Genomic DNA, 16074 nt, shown 5'->3' with positions numbered 1-16074 from the left:
CAAGTTAGAGAAATTTAAAATTAATTTTACATCGCTATTACTGTATTCAAGTTACTTCTTTCGTCTCTCCACTGAACATTGAACCGAAAAAGATATTTTTGAACCTGCATTTACAATTGAGATTTTTATTCATTGTCTTCAACAGAGAATATATTCTCCAATTACAGAAGTCCTGAACAAAATATTTTACAATCTTGTTATTATGATAGACTTAAATTAAGAAATAATAATATGAATATAGATAAAGATTATACAATAAATTTTCTAACAATTTATTAAAAGTGGAATAACTACAGTAGCAAAAAATACATAAAATTAATACATTTGTAAATAAATTTGTAAGTATTCTTTATGGGAAATTATAAAACATTTTGTCGTAACAATTGAAAATAGATTTGAAATGGCATACAACAATTTCTGTGATAAATATTATAAGTTTTGCACTTTCGAACCAATGGCGAATGTTTTAATGCTCCGTTCTAGATGTATTATATAATTATAAGTATCCATGTCGAGTATGTGTCATTTTTGCATTAAATTTGAATAGATTCAAAAACGAACTATCATCATATATACCTCTAACCAGTTTGAATAAAAATATTTGGTCATTTATTTTTTGTCTAATGGATAATTTGGTATAACATAATTCATTTAACAAGCGTTGGTATGACATTCTGTCTTAAAGCTGAAAATTGATACTGCTGGAAATAAGAAAACGTATCTGAATTGATTCTATTTTATTTGAGTGGAACAACATCAAAGTTTTCCATATTAAGGATCCGTATTCCAACTTACTTCTTATTAAACTATTAAATAAAGCTTTAATAGAATCAATTGTTTTCTAGTTTGCTGCATTTCTGATAACAAACCCTGTTTTACTATATAATCCAAGTGATTGTTAAATGATAATTTTGAATCTAATATTACTTCCAAGTCCTTAACGTAATTTACCTTCTGAAGTAATTGTTTATTAATAGTATATTGAAGTTCCAGATTATCCTTAACATTACTAAATACAATATAATTACATTTATTGACATTAAACTGAAGCGTATTTCTTACCAACCAGTTATACTGTTGATCATTATCTTGTTGAAGACTTGACTCTCTTTGAGGTTGTTCATTTCGATAAATAATTTAATATCGGCGTACATTAGACAGTTAACATATTTAACCGTATTAAATATATTATTAATATACAATATAAAAGCAGAGGTTCTAGATTGGATCCTTGAGGTACTACGGTATTACATCTATATTTGAAGAACTTAAATTGTTTGTAAATTACTTATTGCTTTTGATTCATAATGTATGATCAAAAGCTTTATATATTGTGAATATTATCCAAATTTATCAAGTTTATCTATTAATATAGTATAATCAATCTTATCAAATGTTTTGGAAAGGTCAAAGTAGACTGAATAGATAGATGAACACCTATGAAAAACAGTATATATATACTGAACGTAATTAATTAAATTTGTCATTGTAGACCTGCCAGGGTAAAACCCATGTTGAAACTCTGAAATATATGGTTTGAGATGCTTTAGAATTTGATCAAATAATATATGTTCAAATATTTTTGCTGGTGCACATAATATTGCTATGTGTCGATAATTTTCGGTTATTTTACTATCTCCAAATTTCAAAACACGACATGCTCTCCTTGTTTTCCATTATGTATTAAGTTAATAATCATATTAAAGAAAGCGAATAATGGATTCATAAATAGTTCATAGCATGCCTTAAATATGTAAGAAGGTAATCCAGGTCCACCAGCCTTTCTTTGGGGTAAGTGTTTTTTATAGCAATTTCATATTCACTAAAAGATATAGTGTTGAAAGTTAAACTATACGAAACAAACATATTATCACTAGTGGGTAATTCCATAGTATTGGAAGAGGTTTCATATGCAGATTGAAAGAATGGGCATACCCATCAGTTATGCTTTTACCAGTTTCCAATATGCTATTTTGCTATTTTAGTATACTATTATTATGTCTCACTTTTCCCTTTTTGTTTTGAACTAAATTCCAAAAAGAGTGGATATCAGATCTAACGTTTTGCTGAATTTACTTTACAAAATCAGAACATGCAACATTTATCATTTTCTGTAATTTTCTATTGGTCTCTGCGAATATAAATTTATTACATTCAGAAAATTTTGATTTTTCTATAATATTCTTTTAATTTTAATTTATATAAATATAATGTTCTTTGTGAACCAACATGGATATTTCTTTTGAGCATTTGGAACAGTTACATCAAATATTGAGTTCAAAATCTGATAAAAGTTATGAACTGCGTTCTCTATATTACTACAGGTACAATATTAAAGTTAGCTTCACTTAGCAGTTTATATAATTGCCTAAAATCCATTTTTCAAAATTTCGTTTAATAGCATAGTCATTTTTTATGTAGTTAATTACTCTTTTTGCCTAATCTCTATAATAAATGGAAGATAGTGTTTATTCGGTTTAATCATTGGATTATATTCTTTGAGGATGTCAATTCTTTCTTCAAAGTTCGATAAAACTAAGTCAAGAGTTCTATGATTACACTCCTAAAATCATTAATTGAGCACAAACCAAAAATATTATAAAAAGAAAATCTGATAGTGCCTTCTGACAAGGCCCTCCTGTAGTAAGATCATAGTTAAAATCAGTGATTAAAGGAAGATTAAAATTTCCTATTGTAATTACATTGTCATTAAACAATTATAATTTGTTTCAAATAAATTTTAAAAAATAAGTAACTTTCAATTTTAGATATTGGACAAAAATAAATTCCAAAAATGTATGTTTTCCTCTTTTATTGCAATGAGTACTCCACTTTTCTTTTATTTAATCTATCAATACGATAGACTTTATAAGAATCAGTAAATAGTTCATTATTCATAACTCCATCGTACAACCATGTTCGTTTGTCATATTCACAAGACAAACTATTCAGATAAAAACTCATTCATTTTAGTACTCAAACCGTTTACATTTTGATAAGAAATAGCTATTATGATAATACATCTATTATTTATTTAAAACATCCTTAAGTTTTTAAATATCAATACATTTCTATCATTCTCCCTTTTTTAGTTTTATCGTATCTGTGTTTTTTATTGTCAAGTAGAATAGTTATTGATAATACTTGCTAGCATTACGGTGAGTGCACGTTAAGAGGGATAAAGAAACGCATGAGAAAAATGGTTAAAAGGATGTATCGCAGAAATAAATAAATAAAATTAACATTTAATATTTAAATACTTCAGGAAAGGAGGGTTTGAACCTTCGAGCCAAGAACCCGAATATACATTCGCTATTTAGATGTCTATACTATGTAAGGGATCCCGAGTACTTACTCTCTAAATCTAGTCTTAGAAAAATCGGCATTGCTCTGCCATGTATGGATCTCAATAAGTAATATGCTATGATTATTAATAATAATAACAATAAATGTGAAAAGACTCGGTATCTGCGCCAGCTAATATATGTCGCTATCTGGGCTGTTGCGTGTTAACTGTGCAGACAATTTGCCGCTTTAAAACTATCGTAATGATGTAACTTCAGCTTAACGATCATATTGTTTCAGTTAAGTATTTTAAAGTAATGATTAGGAAGTCCAAAAATTGCACAAGTATGGTACATAGTTTGAGATGGTGGTGGACAAAGTTAAGAAATAAATTAAGCACGAGTTTAGCCTATAGTGTATGATGGGCCCCAAACCTATGGCGGAACAACTAGTTACTATTATTTAGGTTAGTTAGTTTAGAGTTTAGTGTCCCTTTCAGGACTGAGGCTATATGAGACGTGGACCTAATGCTTTAATGTATGATTCGAACCACATAAACATCTAGCAGGACTCGAACCTGCACCGAAAGCTCGCACGCTGACCATATAGGTACGAGGAAGCTCATCATTATTATAACTAGTCCTATGAATAAGATTTTTATAAAATCGAAATATACATTATAATTGTGACATCTCACAGGTATGATATAATTAAATTGCCAGTCTTTTCTTATTACATAACTGCTCTTGTCTTACTTTGAGATGGATTTTCTTTCATCAAATATAACGTCTCAATTAAGGAGTGGTAAGGAAAGCGTCCCTTGCAACTGACAATCTAATCTTTTTAAGCGTTTTGTTTTTTGAAAAAGTAGTCTTCTTTTATTACGTTTTTGAAAATAACCTTTGACTACTGTTTACGAACACGTCATGTAAGTATTGATCACAGTATGTTAGCAACGAACTATGGGTGTGTTCTTTTGTAACTTGTCCCTCCTCCAAGTTACCAAATCGATTTTATTCTCTAACAAAAATATCAGTAGACCTATCGCAGCTGTAATTCAAGTGCTTTACGTTCTAATTAATGATTCGTGACACACATTTTTATAAAAAGAAAAATAACCTTGGGGAAGGAGATATCAAGGTCGATACAATTATTGTTTAATGTAAATTGTATGTTTTCGGGAGAATTGATTGAGGGAAGATAGCTAGCTATTGTGAAATATTGTATAAAATAATGAGCTTCTACGATCGAAATAAAGCTAGTAAACAAATGAATGTCACAGTGTTCCCACAAGTCACTTAGGTCACGGGTATTGTTGAAGTCACCCGGGTCTGAATCTCTCTTCTATAATCCGGATCCGACCCAGGCAGACCCGAAAGGTAACGTGACATGCACTCCTACCTGGAATTGAATCTGGGACTCCTATAGTAGACACACCGGAAAGATGTAAACAAATACTTGTTTTTGATTCTCCAAAACTTAAAAAAAAATGTAAACAAATCTTTCTCTCTGATTGGTCAAACGCCTGTCCACGGAATTTAAAGGGAACTTCAATACCCTATTTCCTTCTATGGGATATTTTCTTTGTTTTAACAGTTTTCCAATAATTAATTACCAATGGTTACAATTTTTAAAATATAATATCCTTTTTCTTTGTTAGTAACATATTGAGATATATATGTAATCAAGAATTGTATAATTAATCAAAGGGCAACTTGACAGCGGAGCGATTTACAAAAAAAAAAAATCACGAATTTCAGTCATTCATTTTGTTTTGGATTCAGAAAGATTCACGGAGTTCAACTTTAGACTTAGGTATGAACCTCGTGACTTTCAGGTATGAACCATGAGTAGAAAATCATTTAGGGCAAAACTCACGCAACCTTACCACCACAAGAACCATTTGCCACGATGTGGGATCAAACTAGGGAATTACAACATATATGCAAAAAAGAATATTTTAATTAAAACACATATGCATCAAAAGAATATTTTAATGTTCTAGCAACAATATAGGAAAAAAATAACTAAACGTTAGCTAGGATATAACATTTTTTCTACCAAAATGCGAAAGACTTCCATAATATACTTGTAGCTCTATATTCGTAAAATATTTCAAATAATTACCTGTGTTTATAAACAATCCTGAAAATATTCGTATTGTCACAAACTTACTAGATATCCACTTAAGAATGCATGTAGAAATAAACAAGTAACGGTGTCATGTGTACCACGTGAAGGATTTATCCTTTTTGGCGTGACATTTTCTCAATTAATATTCAAAGTCATTTCTGGTTTTAGTAGACAAAGTAGACTGGAGGTGGAGTGGGTATTCTTGAAACGCTTAATTGATTGCAGAAAATCGTTCCTAGCTATATGTTACCATTTTTACTCTACAGCGATCAATTTTAAATCCGGAAAAGGTTGATTTCTCTTACTTCCGATCTGAGTAAAGAGATTAGGATGGACATACGCGTAAAATGTATTCTTGAAACGCTTAATTGATTACAGAAAACAGTTTCTCGCTACCTGTTCCCATTTTTACTCTATAGCGATAATGTTAAAACTGGAAGTGGTTGAATACAGTTATGGTTTGAGTACATAGTTAACAGAGAGGATGGTACTTACTCTTAGAATGCTAATGGTATTCCAAAGAATGCCAATGGTATATCATTTCCACCAACAGACTCGATTTCTAGCTTTCGGCCCGCTGTACACTGGCTAAAATTGGTAATGATTCATCAAGTTATTCTTTAGATGTTTTGTCTCTCGGACGAACATACAGACAGACTACATACATAAAGGTGTTTTGGTAAACCTGATGATTTTTAAGTTGTAAGCAGTAATTTGTTGGAATTGAAGACAAGACTAATAAAGTTCTCAAATCTTAATCTTCGCAAGAATACGTAAAAGAGCACTTCTATCCAATGCAGTGTTGACTCCCTACTTCCTTGAAAATGAAATGAAAGCTTTCAGTTTTATGTCCCACGGTTGTGCCGGTTAGGCTAAAGGAGACGGTGATGATGAGACATGAGTGAAATGGTGGAATGAAGAAAGTGGGAGGAAACGGGAAAACCCCGAGAAAACCCACGAGCACGGTGTTTGCCCACCACAAAGTAACTACTTCCTTGGCCGGTGAGTACCAGAGTCGATTTGGGTATGTACAGAATCGGCAGGCTCTGTAGAACAAGATGTCGCACAGTGAGGTGTGTTCGGACAAGAGTAGAAAAACCGATCGACGGTTCCAGCCGTGTTTTGGTAATTTCTCGGGTCACTGTGCGCCACTGGAGAGGCTTTCGGTGGAGATCTTTGGGTATATCTTGATCTCGTGACTCTGTTGTGTAATTCTATGCCGCACACTACCCATGAAACCACAGAGATCTAGGAAGATCCTCAAAAGACGTGACGAGAGCCGGTCCACAAGCAAGGATTGTTTAGTTGTGGGGGCGCATATTTCCTGTGACTGATGGGCCCCTCGAGCAATGTGGATATGGGGAGAACGAGCAAACAAGCTTGTTTCCAAATATACAAACCCCGATATCGCATTTGATGTTGTTTCAGTGCCAGAGCCCAAAACAGCCAGACACTGCTGATTGTTCTCGGCAATTTCGACTCATGCGTCAGCTCAGCTTGAATTGGTTCCAGTCGGAATCTATTCTTGGGCTTGGTTGTAATATCCAGTCACGACCCTACTACCACTACTACTATTACTACTACTACTACTACTACTACTACTACTACTACTACTACTACTACTACTACTACTACTACTACTACTACTACTAATAATAATAATAATAATAATAATAATAATAATAATAATAATAATAATAATAATAATAATAACCTGTTCAAAGTGTAGTGGCTCTTAATTCTATGCACATTTATTAATTTAGTGATCCTAAAGTGCAGAAATATTATATTAGATCAAGCAAGCACAATACTCATCACTATTTAAAAAATATTTAAATAGCATTATCCAAGAAATCTATTAATACATATTTAACAAGAGATAAAATAATAGATCACCCCACTAAGCAGGACATTTGCTTTCTGTTTCTATCTTTCTCAGGGCACTCATGACTTTTTGAAAGCAGGAACAATCCCGTTAAAAGCAGGCTCACTGGTCTCCCTAGTTTATTTACAAAATATGAATATATATATTAGAAAAACGTCTGAAAAAATTCACCTCAAGAATAAATGCACCTTGTGGATATTTTAAGACGAAACGATTCACCGCATTACAAGATTGTTCATGAAATAGATATTTACTTATGAAATATCAACAAAATAGGCTAAGAGATTTTGATAATATTGTATGGGAAAAACTCACTCCGAGAGCAGACTATCTCTTGTGTTTTTTCCATAAGAATATTATGGGATAGTTAATGAGTATGAATAAAATTGCCAGAGCAGTTGGCGAAAATAATCTGAACAGAACTCACTCCCAAGAGTAAACTATCTCTTGACGTTTTTCAGAAGAAGTAGCCTATGCCACATTATAATGTTGTAAAACGAAATAAGATTAAAATCATCTGAAAAGATTTTTAGCAAATCGTCCAAAGAAATCTCACACCTAAGAACAAACAACCTCTCTTGGAATTTTTCAGGGTAAATGGCTTACTTCATGTTATGTGGTTATTAACAAATGATATATATTTTTCAAATGTGAATAAAATCGCCTCATATGTTTGTGAAAAACTCATCCCAAAAAACAGCCTCAAAAGTAAACTAACTATTGTGAAGAAATGACTTACGTCATACTATAATGCTATTAATGAAACATGTAGGGAAGAGGGGGTGGACATTGGTACACGGGGCACATAGGTACAAGGTAGATATTTCTCCACTGTGAAAAGGTAAATGGGCAACAGTTTGGTGTTGATAACATTGGTGACAAACGAACATCGTGAGACACAGTTGATGGATGGTCACAGCGTTCCTTTCTCTGTGCAGAAAAAAAATTGATTTCTTAAAGCAAAAGTAGTTTTAACTCAGGTCTTTGCAAGCTATTATTTGTAATAAGCACTGGATTTTTGAAAACTTATGTATGTTGCATGAAAGTGTAATTCTTTACAAATAATTTCATTTATGTTCAATTGCTCTGCGTGGAGTAATTTTTCAGTTATAGGAATTAATGATCCTGAAGTTCGGTTGGGGCACATTAGTACACATGCATGTGGGGTGGATTGGTACGGACCAATGTGCTCCCACTGCTCTGTACCAATCTACCCCTTCCATTTGAAATTAGAAGGGTAGACTACTCTTTGTGCATTTCCTATGTATCACAGTTTTCATTGTGATTAACATCAAGTAGAAAAATTTACTAATAATATAGGCTATCTCTTGTGTGATCGCTTGATTCTATAATCAAAGCATAAAAATAAATTAACCAAAATAATATGAAAAATTTTCCTATTATTATATTTCCGACCTTCCGGAACTATAGGTATAGCCGATAGGTACACAAACTTTCGAATGGAAAATTGTTTAACCATTTAGGAGCCATGATAGCAAAAATGTGAAGATTTCTCCCCCCATGCGAGTAATTTTAATAGGCACATGTCTAACAAAATCAACCCCAAATACATATTTGTACATGGACGCTAAAAGCCAGCGTATAGTAAGCATCATATTTATTCGAATTTCAGTAACCTATTTGAAAGTTATTAGGCAAAATTCTTGAAACTTTAATATTATAAAGGTAACCAAGAAAGTTCTGTCGCTTTTTATGGAGATATGTGTTCAATTGGCACTCACACCGTGAGTTGAATACGAATCGAGATAAGGCGAAGGTCAGTTGTTGGTGTGGATATACCAACATACTACCTGATTGTGGCAGTGCACTTACACAGTGAACTTGCCTAATGACAGACTGAAAATGGGACCTCCACAGAGAGCCCTAAGGTCGAGTATGGTGTACGAGTTCCAACTGGGGTCAAACGTCGCTGTAGCAAGGGAGAAGATATGCTAGGCCTTTGGTGAGGGTATCACTACACAGGCAGTGCAACGGCGGTTTAACTAGCTTAAAGGCGGTGAGAAAACATTGGAAGACGCTCTACGTGCCGGAAGATCAACACATGTACAAACTGAAGATCTTCGGGCAGCAATTAAGGCGAACAGTGGCCACCTATGTAAGGAACTGAAACTACAATTTAGTGTGAGTGAAGAAACCGTTCGGCAGCACCTCCATCAACTTGGGAAGCTATACAAGTTGGGTCGGTGGGCTGCACATGATTGGATCCGGGCCGGAAGGCAACGCGAGAACCTGTGTTTCTCTGCTGTCATGTCTGAGGAAGGAGTCATTTTTGGACAGGGTGTTGCCATATGATGAGAAGTGGGTCCTGTACGAAGCTCTACGGCGCCGTCATCATTGGTTAGTATCCCATGAACCGGTTCCAAAACAGCCGAAACCAGCACTGCACGAAAAGAAGGTCCTCCTGTGTGTTTGGTGGAATGCTCGTCGCATCGCGCGTCAGAGCATTAATGTTACTGTGTACTGTCAGCAGTTGAAAGGGCGTTCAAGAACAACTCAAAACTCTGGAGTCAGCACATCTGAATTTCAAAGCGATCCTCTTGTTACAGGATAACGCTAAGCCCCACGTGGCTAGGATGACCAGGGACACCCTTCTACACCTTGGATGGGAAACACTACTGCATCCGCCCTACTCCCCGGACATTCACCATCCGATTATCACCTGTTCTACCGCGATTGAATTCATGGCCTTCCAGAATGTAGGCAAAAGGTCGTCGATGCTGATGGGACTATTTTTGATCTTCCAGGCACGTCTTAGGTGACATATCGATGTTCGAAGATTGTGGATGAAAGAGCGACAGAACTTTCTTGGTTACCTTTATAATAACAAAGTTCCGCCTCCTTTGGAGACAAGGGGTACGCTCGAACCAAAAGTATAATATATTTTCCAGTTAGTAGTTGAGGTATGAAAGATTTCAAAAATGTGTACACTATAGGTAGCCGTTCGATTATTTACTTGTATTTTTCCTTATAGAGACAGAACCCCATTTATAGTACGTTTTCATCTTTGTAAATAGCTTGCGGGACTTTTAAATTTCGATAAGAACACAAGCAAGCATTGGACTTTTTATTTTATTTTATTTTTTACTTTTTTGTAACAGGTTGAACTAGATCTGTTGAATTACTAAAGATTCTTACAAACCTCTACATTCTTTTTACGAAATATGTTTTTTATTTTGCAGTTTTGCTCCCGTGGGTGTTAAATCTATTGTTAAAATAGTTGAATTTGTGGAAGTTTAATAGAATATTATATCTCAAAATATTTCGTGGAAAAATAAAACAAAAAATTACGTTATTACTATTATCAAAAGTCTGTGTGACATTTCACTTTGCTCGTTCCAATCTGCCCAAAGCCAGTATCAATCTGCCTCTACATAGGGAAGATTGGTACAGATTGCACACCTTTCGTAAAATGTAATTTACTGCAGGTAGGGCATTAGCAGAAACAATATTGTATATTGTAAATGTACTAAAGAGTCACAGTTTAAGTAGAAAAAAAATCATGTTTCTCAAGCTGACGATATCTTCTAAAATCTCGGGTAAGCAAAAATCGTATCAATGTCCTCCCCCATTTATAAAATATAAACAAAATCGCCTGAGTCGTATTCTGAGACATCGCACAAAAAAGAGCTTGACCTAACTAACTGACTAACTCTATGGAACCCGGAGGTTCAATGCCGCGTTCACAAAAGCTCTCCACTGACTTCTATCCTTGGCTAACTGCATCCAGTTTCTACTTTGTATTCCTATTTCTGCGAGATCCATCTTAATATTGTCCTTCCATCTGCGCCTAGGTTTTTGTAATGGCCGTTTTCCGATTGGTCTTCCAGTTAAGACTTTGAAAGCGTTCCTACTTTCTTTCATTCTGGCTACATGACCTACCATCTGAGTCTCCTAGATTTGATGATCCTAATAATGTTTGATAAACCATATAAATTATGTAGTTCCTCGTTATGAAGTTCCCGCCATTCCCCATTCCCGTCCCTCTTGGGCCCGAATATTCGTCTCAGGATCTTGTTCTCAATTACTTTCACTTTACGTTCTTCCCTCAGAGCAAGCGACCATGTCTCGCAACCGTACAGAACAACGGGCATGATTATCATGTCAAATGAAGAGACACGCCCAAAAATCACGTTTTCAGCATCCAGGAGCCATGAACCGTGTAAATCTGCTGAGATCCAGAATTCGATTATTTTCATGATCACTATTCTGTCTTGTATCCTATTGACACTCGAAAGTAAGAATACACAGTAATAAAATAGCATATAAAAGAATGGCGTGCGTCACATAATTTTTATTTGTCCTATAAAAAAATAAGTGGACCACATATTGTATAACCTTCCTGCAATCATACATTCTTATTCACATCAACCCGCACACTTGAGTACAGTAGCACTATTTCTTGGTAATGAAACAAATTTCATCCAACATTTTGCTAATTTGTGAGCTTTATTCGATAACAGCACTGTTTAAATCTAAAACTCAATAATATTCATTTTTCTATCCTCTAGAAACGATAAAACAAAAATACTTACACCAACGCTGTTTTGAAAAAAAAAAAAAAAATGTATATTTTACCTGTTGCTTTTCACTCTCATTTTCACTTGCTGATTCCTAGACGTCTACCTAATCAGGAAAAGAATGTCTCCACTTAAGATGGAAATAGAAGGTCTTGGAATTTTTTAAATATCATTCCTGATGTCTTTTCTAAATCCATATAGCTATATTTCACGTCATTCTGATTACTACGATCAGCCATTGAAGAATTCCCGAGAAATTTGTATTAAAATTTCGTAAAAAAAAAAAAAAAAAAAAAAAAAAAAAATGTATCTATCACTTGTTCCTGTGTTTATCTTGTACACTTTTAAAGGAATTAAGATAAATTAAAAGTAAAGCATTCCTTACAGATAATTAAATTGTGTTTTTGGTATTAACGTAGCATATATTATGCTTTGTGGTCTGAAGGGGTCAGGTACTCTAGCGTACTCTAGCCCCTCCCTGGTTGCAGGCGTGTGAAAATGAAATATGTAAGACAAATATGACAGAAGGCTATTCTAGATAACAAGAACTAACATGTGACAAACTCAGTTAATTCTTATTAATAAGCTAATTCTTGATCCATCATATGATAAAATCAACTAATTTATTATGTCATGGAGTACGTGCTTTCATGTGTATTATCTGATATCTTTAATATTGGTTCATCGAGTACACTATAGAGCGACTCCACGATACTTTTCCGATCGTATGTAATAATTTGAAATTAAAGAACACAGAAAAATAACTGTAATGTGTTATTAATTTGTTGACTTTTGTTATATTCTGAAACAGTTAGGCTATAAGTAGATTCTTATTTTTCGTTGCCCTTGATTGATAATAGAAGATAAATTACTGCTATATTTTTGTCACGAGTGACAGTTTCGCGTACTTGTCTCAAGAGAACAGGTGTTCTTCATGATCATAAATTGTGACACTCCTACGTGTGTAGTTGTAAACACGCATTCATATACAATTAATAGAGTGTCTGCAGTGTTGTACGCAGAGAAATATGTTAATCATATAAGAACATGATAAAATTAAGAGATATAAGATTATCGCCTCCCATGGATAATTATGTTACAATCGGTTTCACTTGTAGACAAAAGGTACGTTGAGATTGATATAAGTAACGTTAACGTAACTCATTACTTTTATGTTAGAAACTATCAATAATATAGTATGTAGTGGAATGAAATCATCTAGTATGTACAGGGCTTAGCATAGGCATGCCCTGCAGCATCATACAGTATGTACAGGGTATACTGAACTTAGCAAATACAGGGTGTCCAATATACAACGCAATCCGGAATTTGGGATAGTAGAACTTTTGAACCTCAAGTGATACACAAATAATGGTTATACCAAAATGAAGCTTGTTCATTCATATATTTTTAAGCTAGGAAGTAACGATTGAAGTACACTAGGAACCACACAGTGTTGCCAGATATAACCGAAGGTTTTTTTTCAAAACAGGTACATTGACTTACAACTCATATGTATGGATGTTCTGTCTTTAATTTTCAGTTTGTTTAATTGAAGTAGCTTCAAAACTATGGAGCAGAACAAAGAATTTTTCATTTCCACCGATAACTAATCGGATGAGGCCTCTGTAAAGGGGAACAAGGAAAATCGTAGTTTTCATAAACTAACACTCTGAATTGGCAACTTTGCTGATGTTTCAGAGCATCAAAAGGTGTGTTAAGGATCTGTCTACATTATGCAATTCCTGAAAACAATGAAAAACAAACTTTCAAATTATCATGATAAAACGTTTATTTACATGCACCCGGCAACACTGCTACTATCAGAAATGAGTTACCAGCTCTACCAAGGATGTTATAAAATAGAGGATCTGCCCATACAACAAAATCGTGAATCCATACGTCACAGCTTCGCCACACCTAATCTCCCACTCTGTGCCACTAAGATCGCAATGTTTCGAGCCAACAATCACGGCGGAAACAAGAGTAGCCAATCAGACGTGCCGGCTCAGACGATGCTCGATTGTTTTTCGGCTTCATTGAGTTCATACGATGAAGATACGTATGGGCAGATCCTCTACTTTATAACATCCTTGAGCTCTACAGCGGATGCTGAGAGTGTCCCATGTTTTGATGATTTTGATGATTTTGATGAAACGAGTGGTTCACACGTTTCACCAGGTTGGCAAGAACTTTATGAAGATTGGACGTGCTAATGTTCTCAATGGCACTGTGAATGTTCGTGTCCAGGTCTTGAATAATTTGAGAATTGTTCTTTTATACCTCTTGCTTTAAATAGCCCCATAGAAATGAATAGCAGTGTTGCCGGGTGCATGTAAGTAAAAATTTTATCATGATAATTTCAAAGTTTGTTTTTCATTGTTTTCAGGAATTGCATAATGTAGACAGATCCTTAACACACCTTTTGATGCACTGAAACATCAGCAGGGTTGCCAATTCAGAATGTTAATTTATGAAAACTACGATTTCCCTAGTTCCCCCTTACAGAGGCCTCATCCGATTAGTTATGGGTGGAAATGAAAAAAAAAATCTGCTCCATAGTTCCCAAGCTACTCCAACTAAACAAACTGAAAATTAACGACAGAACATCCATACGTATGAGTTGTGAGTCAATGTACCTGTTTTGCAAAAAAAAAAAAAAAAAAAAAAAAAAACTTCGGTTACATCTGGGAACACTGTGTGGTTTCTAGTGTACTTCAATCGTTGCTTTCTAGTTTAAAAATATATGCATGAAAAAGGCTTCATTTTGGTATAACCATTATTTGTGTAGCACTTCAGATTCAAAAGTTCTACTATCCCAAACACCGGGTTGCATTGTATATTGGACACCCTGTAGATAAGAACTTTTTTTTTCAGGGCGAGCGCATTGCAACCATAACCATCTCAAGTCAATAGCCCGTATTCATAAAAAGAAGGATAAGCTTATACGTGTAAACTGTGAAGGAAATCCTTCAATCTGTATTCATAAAGACTCAAGTACAACCTTTTACTTTTAGAGTATAAGCATATCCTATTAGATTGATCCTTATACTTCACATTGAAGTAAAAGGATATTCATAACCTTTACCTTTTACTTTAATTAAAAAGCATATCCTTCAAAAAATATGTGTGTGGTCAGTAGCAAACTCGCAGTAAAATGTTTTGGAGTGTAATGGCGGATGTTGTTCAGCTAAGGGATGTTAAACATTACAAACCTTGGTTACTTACACTTGCTCGTGATTTTAAACAGCTATAGCGTTTTGAAGAAGACAACTTTTTGTGGCTTACAGATAGATTTATTGGTGCAAATCCAGAAACTCGGGGAGGTGCGCTGTCCTCCGTATCTATCTATTAAAATGCTACAATGCAATTAAAAGCGCCTCAGCTCCAACCTATAACTTTGGCTTTCAAATCTTTCACTTACGGTTATGAGTGATTTCACGTTTAACAGAGACAAACATTTGAAGTATGTGTACTTTAAATAAATCAGTTAACTAGATCTTTTTCATAAAATTTATGATATAAAATTATTGTTCAAAGCCTTTGTATTTTAATAAGCCTTCTCTAAAATCAATGCATGTGAATTGTGCTTCCATCTTCCGAATTCTTTTAAACTATATGTTGTAAACGTTTATATGTTTGTGATCAATCGTTTCGACAATGAGATCTCGGAAACTACAGGCTCTAGAAAGATTACGTTTTCACTGATCGATTGAAATTTTTGCGTAGATTGTCCAGTTCTCATTGGATATTAAAAAAAGCATAGCCATTATTTCTTTTGAAATTTAAATAAAACTAAAGCATCATATCCTATGCGTTATACATTCCAACACCACAATGTTGTATATTGGGGTTGTATATGTCTCAGGCGTTTGTTCTGTGGCCAAATAATAGTGAAAAAGGAAGGATAACCATTTCTCGAGTCTAAGATAAATCTTTATTTTTTTGAGTGTTTTGTCCAGTGAACACCATATATATCACTGACATTATAAATAATTGTGTATGTGATGTATTTGCTTATTACATACTGCATGCAAGAACAAAGAAAACACTGGTCATGCACGAATTAGAAACTCCAACCGTAAGTAGGCTCAATTCTTGCAAACGGTGCGAGATATTGAAAAAAATTAATCGATAAAATCTCCCCTTTATGATACGCCTTGTCGCTTTTTTTTCCAATACTTCTTTCTCTTGTGTCTCTAAAGGGACATGTACAGATGTTGTGAGGAATGA

Source organism: Thermobia domestica, chromosome 1 (genome assembly GCF_964235325.1).
Source record: "Thermobia domestica chromosome 1, izTheDome1.hap1.1, whole genome shotgun sequence".
Taxonomy (NCBI): Eukaryota; Metazoa; Arthropoda; class Insecta; order Zygentoma; family Lepismatidae; genus Thermobia; species Thermobia domestica.
The sequence above is the reverse complement of the archived record's forward strand: the minus strand, read 5'-3'. Positions refer to the sequence as shown.